Here is a 16,768-nt window from a genome sequence, read left to right as displayed (position 1 = left end):
GAAAAAAAATCATTTTCAAGACCAATGTCAAGGGAACTTTCTCCCTAGGTTTTATTCCAGAAGCTTTGAGTTGATTTTTATGTAAAATATAAGATAAATATCCCCTTTCACTTATTTGCGTGTGGCTATCCAGTTTTCCCAGCATGATTTATTAGAGAAACTATCATTTTCCCATTGTATATTCTTGACTCCCTTGCCATAAATTAATTAATCACATTTTTGTGGGTTTATGTCTGTGCTGTCTTTTCTCTTCCATTAATTTCTTTCTTTCTTTTTTTTTTTAAAGATTTATTTATTTATTTATTTGACAGAGAGAGAGAGAGCCAGCGAGAAAGGGAACACAGGCAGGGGGAGTGGGAGAAGAAGAAGCAGGCTTCCAGCGGAGGAGCCTGATGTGGGGCTAGATTCCAGAACACTGGGATCACGCTCTGAGCAGAAGGCAGACGCCCTTGTTCCATTAATTTCTGTGCTTGTTTTTATGCAATACCATACTATTTTGATGACTATAGCTTTGTAATACATCTTAAAATCAGAGTGTGATGCTTCCAACTTTGTTTTTTCTTACCATTGTTTGGCTGTTTGGGTTTTTTATGGTTCCAAACAAATTTTAGAATTTTTAAAAAATTTCTGTCAAATACGCCATTGTAATTTTCATGGAGATTGCACAGAGTCTGTGTATCACTTTAGGTAATATGGACATTTTAACAATATTAATTCTTCTAATCCATGAGAGTGGACTGTATTTCCATTTATTTGTGTCTTCAACTTCTTTCATCAATATCTGTAGTTCCCAGTGTACATTTTTTTTTACTTCTTTGGTTAAATGTATTCCTAAGTATTTAGGAATGCATACTTGGCCTCAAAAATTGTTGGGAAGTATTCTCAACTCTTATTTTTTTGGGAGAGTTTGAGAAGGATTGGGATTATGTCTTCTTTAAATGATTGCTAGAATTTGCCAGTTGAAGCCATCTGGTCCTGAATTTGTTTTTTGGGAGGTTTTTAATTATTGACTCAATTTTCTTACTACTAATCAGTCTGTTCAGATTTTCTATTTCCTCATGATTCATCTTGGTACATTTTATTTCTCTAGGAATTTATCCATCTCTTCTAGGCTGTACATTTTGTTAACACATAGTTGTTGATAAAAGTCTCTTATTATCTTTCCATTTGTGTGATATCAGCTTCGTTAGCTCCTCTTTCACGTATGATTTCATTCACTCGAGTCTCCTTTTTTGTCTTCCTAAGTCTAACTAAAGGTTTGTCTATTTCGTTTCTTTTAAAAAAAACAGCTCTTAGTTTCACTGATTGTTTTTATTGTTTTTCTGATCTCTACTTCATTTGCTCCTGCTCTGATCTTTGTTATTTCCTTCATTCTACTAACTTTGGGCTTAGTTTTTCTTCTTTTCTAGCTTCTTGAGAAATAGGTTGTTACTAGAGATCTTTTTCCTCAATATCAGTGTTTATGATTGTAAACTTCCCTATTAGATCTCAGTTTGCTACATAAGTATTGGTATTTTGTATTTTCATATTATTTGTCTTAATATACTTTTTTATTTTTTTTTATTTTTCTTTGACTCATTGACTGTCCAAGAGCATGTTTTATTTTGTTTTGTTTTTAAGAGCATGTTTTTAATATCCACATAATTGTGAATTTTCAGTTTTCTTCTTACAATTTATTCTAGTTTTATACCATTATGATTGGAAAAGATGCTTGATATGATTTCAATCTGCCTATATTTCTTAGACTTTTTTTGTGGCCTAACATGATCTATCCTGGAGAATGTTCCATTTATGCTTAAGAAAAAAGTATATTCTTTTCTCTTGGATGGAATATTTTATAAATGTCTATTTGGTCCATCTGATCTAATGTATAGTTTAAGTCCAATGTTTCCTTACTGATTTTCTGATTAGATTATCTATCTGTTGTTGAAGTAAGGTATTGGAGTTCTCTACTATTATTGTATTACAGTCATTCTCTATCTTCAGATCTATTAATATTTACTGTATATATTTAGTTGATCCCATGTTGTTTGTATAAATATTTACTAATGTTATATCCTCTTGACGAATTGAGTCTTTTACCATTATATAATGAACTTCTTTGTCTCTCATTGCTGTCTTTGCTTAAAGTCTGTTTTGTCTGAAATAAGTATAGCTACCCATTTTCTTTCAGTTTCCACATGCATAGGGTATCTTTTTCCATTACATCATTCAGTCTGTTTGTCCTTAAAGTTGAGGTGAATCTCATTTAGGCAGCATATTGAGAGAATTTAGTCTATTTGCATTTAATATCATTTTTTATAGGTCTGAATTACTATTGCCATTTTGTCTTTTTATTTGTAATCTCTTTGTTCTCTTGTACTTCTCTTGTCCTCTTCCCTTGTGATTTCATTTTTGTGCAGTGAATGCTTTGATTCATTTCTCTTTATTTTTTTTCTATAGACTATATGTTTTGTTGTTACCATGAGGCTTATATAAAACATCTTTTATTTACAACAGTCTATTTTAAGATATAACAAGTTAGATTCAAACACATACAAAAGCTATACATTTTTACCTTCTCCCACACATATTTTATGAATTTAAAGTCACAATTTCCATCTTTCCACATTGGTATCCTTTAACAAATTATTGTAGTGCTAGTTGTTTTTAATACTTTTGTCTTTTAACATTCATACTAGAGTTATGAGTGATTTATCCACCACCATTACAACATTAGAGTATACTGAATTTAACTATATATTTACTTTTACCAGTGATTTTTATACTTTTATGTTTTCCTATTACTAATTTATGTTCTTTTGTTTCAGCTTAAAGAACTCCCTTTAACATTTCTGTTAAGGTAGGTCTCACAGTGATGAACTCTTTCAGCTTTTGTTTCTCTAGAAAATACTTTCTCTCTCCTGCTTGTGGGGAGCAAGGTGAGACAACCCTGCACAGAGGACAGCACACCTGGAGAGGGTCTTGCAAGGTAATTGTATAAGATTAGTCATCAAGAAAATGTTGGGGAAAGGGCTGGCAATGAGTGCTATCACCATTTCAGATATACATTCTTTGAAAATATTCTTGCATTTGTCACCCAGAAGGTATTCCTATGCCTGAAATATGATTTTGTCACCTCCCTAAGCCACATTAAGTTGGGGTGAGTTCATGATCTTTTCGTTAAATGCTAAGAAATTTAAATTTTATAGTGCAAGTGATAAAAGGACTTTAATATTTTAAGGTAAGGGAATCACATGAATTGGAACAATAATTCTGGTAATCATCCAAAAAGTTGGATGGGAAATGAAAGCATCAAGAATAGCACCTGTTAGGAAGATGGAGAGTGATTAGGAAAATGGAGGTGAGGAAATGAATCTCCTTGGAAATCCAGGAAGCTAAGTGGAGAGAACTTGGTGGCTAAAATAATGTGAGAAGTATTATGTTTTCTAATTTAAGCAATTAAGACTTTTAATCATGAGTGAAATTGTGATAGAGGAAAGGGTGTAACGTATAGGAAATAGTGGGTTTCATTCAGATTATATAAAATATAAAGTATTTATTCAACTTCTGGTTGAACTATGGTGTAATAATAGTAAGCATACAAATATATCTACAACCATAATAATAACCCCCTCAGGCAAGATAAATGCCAGCATACTAAATTTTCCAATAAAAAAGGAGAATTAAGAATGTCTACATGACTAATTTTTAGCCACATTTCTATAAAGACTTCTAATCCCAAACTAATTGTTCTGCTTGCTAACTTGCCAGTGGGTTTGGGGATTGCACAGCCTTTCAAAGCAGCAAAATGACTCTCACATACTGATTAGAGAAAAGCATTCTGCTCCTCCATGTCTACATACATCTCTTGGTATTCTTTCAAGTCCATGCCTTTAATACTGTAGTTAGTTCACAATGAGTAACTATAACATCTTGGACTTCTCCCCTGAGTGGTTCTAGGCTTCACAGATACATCTCCAGTGGTCTGAATGATATCTTCTTTTGTATATTGCTTTGGTTAGGCTTTATTTTCTTATGCATTGCGGAAACATCAACTCCAGATGGCTTAGGCAATAAAGGACTACACATCAGAGTTAGGAACAGCTTCAGGGTTGGTTTGATTCAGCAGTTCAACAGTAACACAGAGACCTAATTTCTTTCCGTCTCTCACCCAGCTTTTCTTAAGACTGGTTTCCTCTTATGGTCACAAGATGAATGCTAGCAATTACCTTGGCTTTCTACTTTGTCTTTGGGGAGAAAAATTTGCATTTATTCTCTCTCACAGCAGTGGAAAAGTGCTAAGGCCTTTGCAACATGACTTTATCTTGTCCTATTTCAATGTCTCTTGGACAGGCTCCCAGTCTGCCAGCAGTCATGCTTCTTGGACAAATGAGAGCCTTGTATTCCTGAGAGGAAGATGTCTTCGGTAGACACTCACTTGCTGATAAGGACTATTTTCAGAGAGTTTACATGGGAGGCATTAGGACTGCTCTTTAGTCTTTGGTAATATGTCATGTGATAGTAAAGATTTAGTGTAAACTGTGTCCTCCTCTGACAGAATTTAACTAAATAACATGAGTAGATCTTGTAACACTTTTCTTCATCCAGAGTGATGTAAAGTTGCTTTTGGAACTTTTTTCAGACAGGCAAGGAAGTTTCATTCCCCCATAAACCCTCATTAAAAGTTTTCTCCAGAGGGGTGCCTGGGTGGGATCTATCAGCTAAGCATCAGACTCTTGGTTTCGGCTCAGGTCATGATCTCATGGGTCATGAGATGGAGCCCCATGTGGGGCTCCGCATTCAGTGGGGAGTCTGCTTAGACATTCTCTCCCTCTGCTCTTCCCCCTACTTGTACACACACGCACACTCTTTCCCTCTCCCTCTCTTTCTCTCTCTCTCAAATACATAAATAACACCTTTTAAAACAAAGTTTTCTCTAGGCTCAATGGTTAAAAATTGGTCATATCCAACACTGAAAGAGTAAATGGGCATGAGAAATGGGAGTTTCTGACTAGCGTGGGTCTGGGCTACATCTTAGAGCCAGAAGTAAGAGCTTCTCAGAACAATATGAGCTGTTGTCAGGGAAGAAGGGACCTGACCAACAGTTTAGGGTGATTATGAAAGCAAGGGATTTGGGTGTTGAGAAAACAACACCCAGACAGTCAAATAATAGACCATTCTTACTTTATAAATCTAAAACCGAATGCTGCATTTTCTCCCACAATTAGTCTTTCTCTTCTAAGTTAATAGCAACACAATCTAGTGCGAAAGAAAGAAAGAAAGAAAGAAAGAAAGAAAGAAAGAAAGAAAGAAAGAAAGAAAGAGGAAAGGGGAGGAGAGGAGGGAAGGAAAGGGAAGGGAAGGGAAGGGAAAGGAAAGGGAAAACAGAAAAGCCTTAGAGACACTCTTGTACCTTCGTATCCCTAATACTCCAGTGTGGTTTTAAGCGTATTCATGTGGCTCCAGCTCCAATCTAATGTTCTCTCTCCAAGCTCACTGCAGAGCATCTTTGACCAAGTCTGTCACAGGCCTCCCTAGTATGCCTCCATATCTGCTGCTCCATACTCCATTCTCCACAAGTGAACATAGATTCCTTGCCTGCCAGAGCTCAGGCACAACCAATAGAATCAAGATGGGGAAATATAAAATGTATAGAAGAACACTCTTGAGATATAAATTACAAATTTGCCGCTATTCCCTCACCACCACCTGCAATAAATAAAAATGGCCTTGTCTCCTGTCATTAGAAGTGACTTCTCACTCAAATGAAAATTTGTCAGTAAATATTCCACCTGATGCAAGCTATTTTTCAAGTGATCAAACAATATATCATTGTTTGATTTACTTGCAAACTTTATCAATGGTGAAAGAAGTTCTCTTTCTTCAAAACAGTTAAGCCATTACCTAACTGTAAAGCTGTTTAGAAATGCTTACTGGGTTGTAGTTTTAAACAAAAAAACAATTAACTGTAGACCTCAGCAATAATTACACAAAATAACAACTATTATCAAGGTAAATTACAAAAGGGCATCAATACTGACTAGTCAGTAAGATAAGCTTCAAACTGTTATAGTAAGTGAAACTGATTCTGGTTAGGAGGTATATGTGTATTTCATTGATTTTACATCTCTACAGATTTAACAATGATGTAATGATTGTTTGTGCATCTGAATTTTAATGACTATGTTGTTATCCATTACTATTTTTTATGTCAGTCAATTTGAATTCTAGCCCTGATTTGTAAATACCAAGTGTGTAATTTAGAGCAATTTGTTAAGCTTTTCTGAATTTCAATATCTTCATCTATAAATGCTTACTTTCCAGTGTCGTTGAGAGACACTCAATAAATATCCATTATGTTTAATGGATCTAAGCAAATACTGAGATCACTTTGAAATTAAAGTTTTCATATTATACCAAAATTAGCATTTTTAATAATTTATATCCATTTTTAAAATATTTTATTTATCTATTCATAAGAGACAGAAAGAGAGAGAAGCAGAAGCAGAGGGAGAAGCAGGCCCCCTGCAAATGCAGGACTCCATCCCAGGACCCTGGGAACATGACCTGAGCCAAAGGCAGAACGCTTATTCAACTGAGCCACCCAGGCGCCCAATTTATATCAATTTTTTTACACCTCAGTTTTCTCCCTTTTTTTCTGGTTTTACATCCCTAATCTATTGAGCACATTTTTGTTAGACAATTACAGATATAGATTATTCCCCTTACTAGCCATAAACAATTGAATGAAGAAAGGGAGGCAGAATGAGGTGGGGTCCCTTCACCTTGTAGTCTTTTAATATGCAGCTGAGAGGATTTCTTTTAGAGCTAGTTCCAGTGTGTTTCTTCCAGCAGCTTGCCTTCTTTTTTTTTTTTTTGGTCACTTGTATTGCTGCTGTCATATTTATGTTATTATATAAACAGTGCCTTTCATTTGTTTCATTTTTTTGAAAAAAAAATAAAGGAATGAGAAGAAACCTGTTTATGGGTTTACTAATATGTTAGGCATTTCAAAATATTTTCTCATTTAATAATTGAAATACTCTAGATAATTTGACAAACTGCTTTTTTCTCCAAAGGAAATACTCTTTCCATAATTCTGAACTAGTTTTTTTTTTTATTTTGACTTGAATGGAAGGAAGCTTTATCATTTTTTTAAAAGATTTATTTATTTGTTTGTTTGAAAGAGAGAGAACGAGCTGGGGGGAGAGGCAGAAGGAGAGGGAGAGGCAGACTCCCTGCTGTGCAGGGAGCGTGATACAGGGCGCAATCCCAGGACCCTGAGATTATTACCTGAACCAAAGGCTGCGCCACCCAGGTACCCATGCTTAATCATCTTTATATGATTCAGAGAATTACAAAAATTGTAATTGGCACAGGAATTCATAATACACAAATATTCATTATTTAATTATTATTTATTGAGTGCTTATAATATGTCAAGTATCATTTGATATGATTTAAATGTATTATCTCATTTCAGGTCAAAATGAACCCTTTAAGGTGATACTGCTTTTCTCCTCATTTTGCAGATGACAATGATTTAAAAAGTAAATAAAAGAAACGAGTCACTGAGAAATAACACATCCTGTTCAAACTCATATGGACAGTAAATAATAGAACATACTCTGAATGACAGTGCCATGCTGCCAACAGTAAATGACTCTATTTTCTTATTTTCAGAATTTTTTAGTAACGAGAATTTTTCCTATTCTTTTTATGATGTTGCAGATAACTATTAAAATATGTAAAATGCACTGTCTTGTCAAAGACAACAAAGTAAAAACAAAAAATAAATAAAGAAGAAACAATACTACCATGCAATCGAGAAAATTTGATTATTTTCCTGCTTCAGCCAGTAAAACAATAATGGAAAATAATTGCTTTTGCTTCATTAAAATAAAGAAGCTGGCCAGATTATGTCTATAGTTCTCTCCAGCTCTAAAATTTAGGATTGTCTCTCTTTGACCCATGAAAATTATGTAGCTTCATAAAAGTCCAGTATTGCTAAAAAGATTATCCATGTAACCAGTCCTCCAATGGAAGATAGGGATTTCACTATCCCAGAAATTTCCCCTTTATTGTCAATCACCCATCCTCATCCTTCTCAATCACCAGTCTGGCCTCTGTCCCTGTAGAAATTTATATAAATGAAATTATGCTGTACATGCTCTTTTATGTCTGGTTTACTTACTCAACATAATGTCAGGGACAGTCTATATTGACGTATGCATTACCAATAGACAGATTTTTAAAAATTAGTCCATTTATAACAGTTAATTTTTCTTCTTACATCTTGTATTAGCTCAGGATGTTTTAACAAAACACCATAACCTGGGCGGCTTACATAGAAAGTTACTTTCTCAGAATTCTGCAGTCTGAGAGTCCAAAATCAGAGTGCTAGCATAGTCAATTCTTGGTAGACTTTCTTTCTAGCATGCGGATTGTTGCCTTCTTATTGTTTACTCACAAAGCAGAGAGTGAGATCTCTAGTGTCTATTCTTATATGGACATCAATCATATTGGAAAAGGGCCCCACTCACATAAGTACCTCATTTCCTTAATTATCTCCTTATTGGTTCTATCTCCAAATGCAGTTACATTGAAGGCTGGGATTCAACAAAATTTGGGAGACACAATTCAATCCATAACACATATTGACCAACAGGTGGTTTTCAGTTAGGAGTAATTCTGATCAAAATGCTATGAACAATCTGCTCCAAATCTTTTTCAGAACACATGTTTTCATTGCTTTTAGATCCATTCAAGAAGCAGAATTCCTAAGTTGCTAGTTCCTAAGATAGTGTATGCTTATGATTACTGAAAAACTACCAAATTTCTTTCCAAGGTACCATTTACACTCCAATCAAAAATTTAATAAGGTCAGTAGTTCAAAGTCCTCAAAATGCTTTTCATTATCCAGACTTTTATTGTTAGCCATTCTAGTGAAAGTGATGTGATATTAAATTGGGGGTTTGCTTTTCATTTATTTGGTCTCTAAGGAAGGTGAGCATCTTTCCAAGAGTACTTTGGTTGCTCATATACCTTCTGTGACGTTTCTCTTCACATCTTTACACATTTTGATTGGGATTTTTTTTTTTTACTATTTTAATTGATTTTTTTCTAAATATTTTTGAACATTTTTATTTTAGATACTGATTATTTGTCAGATATGTGTATATGAATATTTCCCCCAAAACCTTGGTTTACACACAGTTTATTTCTTTTTCAAGTTTTTATTCAAATTCCGGTTAGTTAACATATAGTGTAATATTGGTTTCAGGTATAGAATTTAGCGACTCATCACATACATATAACACTCAGCAAAAGTGCCCTCTCTAATACCTATCACCCATTTCACCCATCTCCCCATCCACCCTCAGTTAGTTCCCTATAGTTAAGAGTCTGTTTTGTGGTTTGCCTCTCTCTTTTTCTCCCCTTATCTTCAACTGTTTTGTTTCTTAAATTCCACATATGAGTGAAATCGGTCAGTTATTTGTCCTTCTCTAACTGACTTATTTCACTCAGCATAATACTCTCTGGCTCTATCCACGTCATTGCAAATGGCAAGATTTCATTTTTTTGATGGCTGAGTAATATTCCCTTGTGTATATATATCACATCTTCTTTATCCATTTATCAGTTGATGGACATTCAGGTTCTTTCCATAGTTTGGCTATTGTTGATAATGCTGCTATAAACATCAGGGTGTATTTATCCCTTTGAATTTGTATTTTTGTAACCTTTGGGTCGATATCTAGTAGAGTAATTTCTGGGTCATAGCGTAGTTCTATTTTTAACTGTTACAGGAAACAACAGATGTTGGTGAGGATATGGTGAAGGGGGAATCCTTGTGCACTGTTGGTGGGAATGCAAACTGGTGCAGCCACTCTGGAAAACAGTATGAAGATTCCTCGAAGTTTAAAATGATCTTGTTGAGGCTTGGTTTTAGAATTTCTTAAGACCTTCAATAGCTGTTTTTTAGTACAGTTTCTTATTCTTAAATGTGGTCATTCTACTGTCTTATTTGAATACTTCATGTATGTAGTAAGATCTTCCCACTCTGACTGGTCTGAAACTCCAATGTTTCCCAGTGTGCACAGCCTCTAGCATTTTCATTCCACTCTCAATCCAAGCAGCTGCACTTGTATGACCAAATGACTCAGCCAAAGGTCCTTGAGGAATGCTCATGGAGATTTCCATCTTTCCCTCCCCCGGCTCTGGTCCTTCTCTAATAAACTGCCCTACGAGATCCAGGTAATTCAGAACCCCTACTAATGATTTCTGTCTCCTTGGTACAGTTGGAATATCACATTCTTCTTGTGCTCCATGTTTATACATTGTTTCAACTCCAGGAACTTTTATCTGTGCAGAGATCCAAAGAATATATGGGTCTCACCTCATGAATTTCCCTTCTCTAAGAAATAGTCCTATGCTTATCATTTTTTAAGGTCTAAAAATAGATGTTTTGTGTATTTTGTCAATTCATTTATAATTGCAGGGAAATTCTAGTACAGTTATTCTATCATAGGAGGTAAAAGTAGCCATTTTTTCAAAATATAAGTGAATATTTACCCAAAGAAAATGATATTAATTGAAAAGATATATGAATTCTTATGTTTACTGCAGAATTATTTACAATAGCCAAGATATGGAAACTATATATATATATATATATATATATATATATATATATATATATATGCAGTGGAATATTGTGCAGCCATAAAAAGAGATCATGCCTTATGAGACAACATAGATAGACCTAGAGGTTATTATGCTAAGTGAAATAAGTCACACTGAGAAAGACAAATACCATATGATTTCACTCAGATGTGAAATCTAAAAAAAATGAATAAATAAAAAGAATCAACCCTATAAATGCAGAGAACAAAATGATGGTTGCCAGAGGATAAGGCGTTAGAGGCCGGGGAAAATGTACGAAGGGGGAGAGGTATATACAGACTTCTCATTACAGAATGAATAAGCCATGGGAATAAAAGACATAGCCTATAGTCAATAACATTGTAATAGCAATGTAAGAAGACAGATGGTAACTACACTTGTGTAGAACATAGCATAATGTATAAACTTGTTGAGGGATGTCTCTGTGGCTGTCAGTTGACTTCATCTGCGTTCAGCTCAGGTCGTGATCCCAAAGTGGTGGGATGGAGCCCCAGATCAGCTCTCTGCTCAGCAGGGAATCTGCTTCTCCCTCTGCCCGTCGCCCTGCTCATGCTCTCTCTCTTTCAAATAAATAAACTTGTTGAATCACTATGTTTTATACCTGAAACGAATGTAATGTTTTGTGTCAACTATATCCAAATAAAATAACTAAAAATATTTTTTAAAAAGATAATTCACAAGAGAGCTTGATATCCTGCTCAGTCAATCAGAGTCACCAGTTTTTCTGCACAAAAGTGTATGTCCTTCCAAACTATCTTAGTTACTTTGAAGGGAAACTAAATATAGTCAATTGTTAATAAAGTCATCTAAAATAAACTTGAAAAAAATATACATATATATGTGTGTGTGAATACATATTTATGTTTAAATTTCTCCTTTCTTAGATACTCAAAATACTAATATTCAAATTATGGATATCTTTAATCTGATTTTTTTAATCTAATAATACATCATGGGGAAATTGCCATAATAGTCCACAGAGATATTTTTACACTTTTTATAGCATGGTGTACTACATTATATGGCTATATCATAATTCATTAAACCAGTATTCTATTGATGGACATTTGAATTATTTTTGATGTTTATCATTTAAAAGTAGTGTTTAAGAATAGTCTTATGCATTGGGGCGCCTGGGTGGCACAGCGGTTAAGCGTCTGCCTTCGGCTCAGGGCGTGGTCCCGGCGTTCTGGGATCGAGCCCCACATCAGGCTCTTCCGCTATGAGCCTGCTTCTTCCTCTCCCACTCCCCCTGCTTGTGTTCCCTCTCTCACTGGCTGTTTCTCTCTCTGTCAAATAAATAAATAAAATCTTAAAAAAAAAAAGAATAGTCTTATGCATACATTTATTTATTCATATTTTTGGCAGTTTGTCTTTGGTATAATTTCTTAGAAGTGGGAATGCTGGGCCAAATGGGTAAATTTTACAAATATATATATATATATATATATATATATATATATATATATATATATATACACACACACACACACAATATCATGTGTATATAGTATAATATATATATAATTTTTAAATATGACAAATTCTCTTTCACTGGTGGTACCAGTCCCATTTTGCATTCCCACTAGTAATACGTAAGAGTTAAACACACTTTGTAGAAAGTCCATTTATATTTTAAAAGAGATACTGAATAAGCAAATCATAGAATAAGAAGGAAATGTTTGCTAAAATTCTTTTTTTTAGTTGTAGACAATGAAATCCATAAGTGGTCATCACCTTGTTGAAATAAAGTGTGTTCAATCCTTTATTTTTAAATGAAACAAATGAATAATCCAGAAGAAACCTTATTGAAATTTTCTTTTCTTTTTTTTTTAAGATTTTATTTATTTATTTATTTATTTATCAGAGAAAGAGTGCAAGCAGCACTAATGGCAGGCAGAGGGAGAAGCAGACTTCCCGCTGAGCAGGGAGCCCGACTGGGGACTAGATCCCAGGACCCTGGGATCATGACCTGAGCTGAAGGCAGATGCTTGACCGACTGAGCCACCCAGACATCCCAAAATCTTTTCTAGGAGACCATACATTTCTAGTTTTACTAAACTTCTTAAATAAAGGCTTTTATAGCCTGGTTACATCTAGCTAACATTTAGAAGAATACCCAAATACACCCCTATGTGGAGCATAGACAGCAGATTCTTCAGGTGTGGGTGAGCCTTTTTAAAAAGTATTCCACCAAAATTTACTTGGCTCTTGCATTCTACCATAGCAGTCAGATTTTTACCAGCCCAAGAATTATTCAGCTTAGTCTTTCTTACATCTCTCTATTCATATTCCTCATAATTAGGAAGAAGCACCTGTTTCTAGCCTTCTCTGACAGCAACTGTCAGCTGCAGATGGGATATTGATGATCGAGGAAAATGACAGATTGCTTAATGCCAGTGACTGAACACCACATTGAGGAGTCTTATACAGATACAATATCTACATTTTACATCTGAACCTTATAATGGCTTATTTCTGTCAGATTTCAGCAGGAGGGCTTACAATTTCTTTTAGAATAAAACCATGAATATATGATTAGACATAACTATAGCTATATCTCAAGCTCTTTCTGTATTAAAATCAAATACTAATAATCAAACACCTTGTTTCAAGCAAGGTGAGTTATTCACAAATTTGTCAGATTATTTACTCTATGGTTTCCTTTTATATTACAAAACTAGTCTAAATCAGACAATACATAATGAAGGTTTATATATTATTAACTCCAACCTAACTTCTAAATTAAAGAAGGGAATGGTTACTGGAGCTTTCCTTTAGAAAGTTACTTATTTTAGCCTTTAAGAAGGATAAGATACATAGAGGGAAGAGAATCTCAGGGACAGATATATGGTGGTTCTGATAATTACAAAAGCTTCAGTTGTGTATTTGATTTCAAATCATATATGAATTATTTAATTAACACTAAGTTTACATGCAGGAAATGTGAACGCAATTGAAACAAAGATCTAAAAGTGTTAATTCCTTACAAGTTATGTAATTGAATTCTTTTTCTTTTTCTGAAGAACTACCAATGTCTTATTGCACATGAAAATAAAGAAGAAATAAAATATGTAGCATTCAACTTAGAGATAAGATGGGAAAGGCAATATCTAATCATATCTGTTCTAGTTAAATCCCTGATTGTATTCGTATCATTATATAGATGGATATACATATAAAATATCTACAGGTGAAAAGCAATAGGGGCATTGTTATAGTTAAGAGTGTCTAAAAATAGTTGGAATATTATTAAGTCAAGGGAAAAAAAGCACTAAAATTTATGTTAGGTTTATTTTATTTTTATTTTCTTTGTTTTGTTTTATGTTTTTTGCTTTTACACTAAATCAGACCGTTCTTGGAGTAAAATAATTGTGATGAGAAATCCTACAATAAATAAGAATTACCTTCTTCATTTAAATATTGCAACAGAATAACCTTTAGAATGAATAGTAAAAAAAAAAAAATCAGCAGCTTCTCTGATATGACTCTGGTTTTAAACTTTTTAACATTTCATATTTACAGAAAATGTGCAGAAATATCACCAAGAATTTCCATACATTTTACCCAGATTCCTCAAATGTCAACATTTTATATGTGCTTTATCATATTATCTATCTGACCTATTTATCGTCTAAATTTTCTTTTTTCTAACCCTCTGAAAATAAGTTGCAGACCTGCGTTCCCTTTGGCTTAATTATTCTAGTATGTGTTTCCTAGAAACAGGAACTTTTTTACATAAAATAGTAGAATTATCAAAATGAGGAAACTACTGGTAGTCTGTCGGTGGGGAGAGCGGCATGCCCATAAATCCGCCTCGGGGAGCCGTGTTTTCGTGGCTGTTTAGCGTGGGACGCCCTCTCTGGACCCAATGTATCGGTACTTTGGCAGCTGCCATGAATTCTGGAGCCATGAGGATCTACAGCAGAGGACATTTCCAGGTCAAAAATGAAAAAAAAAAAAAAAGGCAGAAAAATCCAAATATAAGCCACTTTGGGGACAAGTATTTTACAGTGACTCACCTTCTGTCACCATATCTGGGAGGGCAAGTTGAAGAATTTCTCGGGAAAGATATTGGATATCTTATTCCAAATAAAAAGGAAGCTAAATTTGCACAAACCATAGGAAGAATTGCTTCTGTACCAAGTCCAGAATGTGCATATACGGCACAAAGCGCTTCACCTCATCCTACCCATGATGGAAGTTCTATTGTCTCCAGATTCAGCGTGTTTGAGCAGAGGAAAATCATTGGTTGTAAAAGGTATCAAGGACTATGATTTTATTCTTTCAAATAGTATGTTATCAAATGCTGTGTCATGGGGAGTAAAAATTCTTCATATTGATGGGAAAAAGAGTAGGTATGGGCACCCAGAGAGCAAGAACAAGTGGACTCAAAAAACCTTTTGTAAAGATGGTACAAGCCAACTTTATAGACCATTTTATCTTCAGCTGACCAATACGCCTTTTATAAATTACTCTAATCAGAAGCACCCCGGTCCATTTGATGTAGATAAGCCATTTAGCATCCAAAAGCAAGCTCAGAATCCAAACAGATGGCAGTAAATGTGGTGGAATCCCGATTCAACAGCATTTGAAAGAGAAGAAAAAACGATACTGTGAATACCGCTTGCAGAAATATGAACCTCTTGAAGCTCCTCTTCCAAGTGAGCAACACAGAAACTGCACAGATTAATCACTACCAAGGTGCTGATGATATCGTATCTAAGTTAATTTTTGACTTTGTGGAATAGGAAAGGGACGTGCCTAAAAAGAATAAAATACAGTATTTGATCCCTTTCTCGTATTATTGCAACTGTCCTGAAAAAAAATCTGAACCAAAAGAAAAGCTAGAATTGCAATATATTTCTCAGAAAGACTTCAGAGGAAATAATATACAAGTAATTGAGCAGAGTTTCCTGTACGAAGAAACAAGGGAACCTGAACAAAAGTGTGTGTTTATTTCACAATAAGCAAATTGAGAGGACTTGATGAAAAAGAACCAGTATATGTTCCATGTTAAAAATCCAGCAGAACATGATATAAAACAAAATTTTACAAATCTACCTCCACATAAAAATGAACAGGGATGCATTCTTGACATTTTTGAACATATTAATAATAGCTGAAAATGACTTAGAAGAACTAAGGGCAGATTACTGCCCATGTAAGCTATAGACATCTGTACAAGTTTCTAATGTCAATACAGATCACACTGCATCTCAACCAAAACAAAGTCAGACATTGCTTTTTCAAGCAAAGGACCTGAAGGAAATGGACCTTCACCCAATATTTGGTCATGATTCCAGACTGTTAACAATAAACAGTTCACAGAAGCAGCTAACAATTCAGGCAAAGACTCCATTCCAAAGTCCTCCTGAGGACCCCAATGAATGTGAAAATCAAGAATATGGGTAGTTTAACTTTTGGTAAGATCCACTGGAAAATGAAACTATTATTAGGAATAAATAAAACAGAATCTAGAACCAAGTGTGGAATTTGATAAAGAAAGAACTGAATTTCTTATTATACAAGAAGGAAACAAAATTTGTACCTCTCCAGTACAATCCCTACTGGACTTATTTCAGACTAGTGAAGAGAAGTCAGAATTTTTGTGTTTCACAAGCCACATTGAAAACAGTGGTGTATGGGATGCTTTAGATATTTGGGAAGAGAAAAATTTAGATAATCTGTGGTCAGTGCTTTACTCTTCCTTTTCAACTTCTGCAACTTTACTGGCTTTTAGACCTAAAAAAATAAATATCTTTCAGAAGTGAAAAAAATCAGAAAACTACTATTGTTATAATTCTATTGGTCAATATGTAGACCTTATAGATATTTTTTCCAGTTGGCAAATGAATAAATGCACTCAAAAACAAATTCATTTTTTCCATTTTCCTTTGATTATCATTTACTTTAAGTTTTCTGTTTATTTTAAAGCATTCACAACAATTTTTCTGCATTTTTCTGTTATTATAATAATGAAAAAAATTGATTGGAATAAGACATTTGTACATGGCCTTCTCACATGCATCAAGAGAAAAAAATATTACCCACTCTGGCTGAATGGAAACTTCTATCATTCCACATGCATTATGTTTCC

General features: G+C 34.3%; 1 pseudogene; it reads left to right on the top strand.

The window, feature by feature from the left end:
• The first annotated feature begins 14,564 nt into the window (after positions 1 to 14,564).
• On the top strand, positions 14,565 to 16,442 carry LOC123786766 (protein DBF4 homolog A pseudogene; annotated as a pseudogene).
• Positions 16,443 to 16,768: the final 326 nt, after the last annotated feature.

The sequence above is a fragment of the Ursus americanus genome, chromosome 9 (genome assembly GCF_024610735.1).
Source record: "Ursus americanus isolate L20-20 chromosome 9, mUrsAme1.1.p, whole genome shotgun sequence".
NCBI lineage: Eukaryota > Metazoa > Chordata > Mammalia > Carnivora > Ursidae > Ursus > Ursus americanus.
Note: the sequence above shows the minus strand (reverse complement) of the source record. Positions and strands in the feature narration are given on the sequence as shown.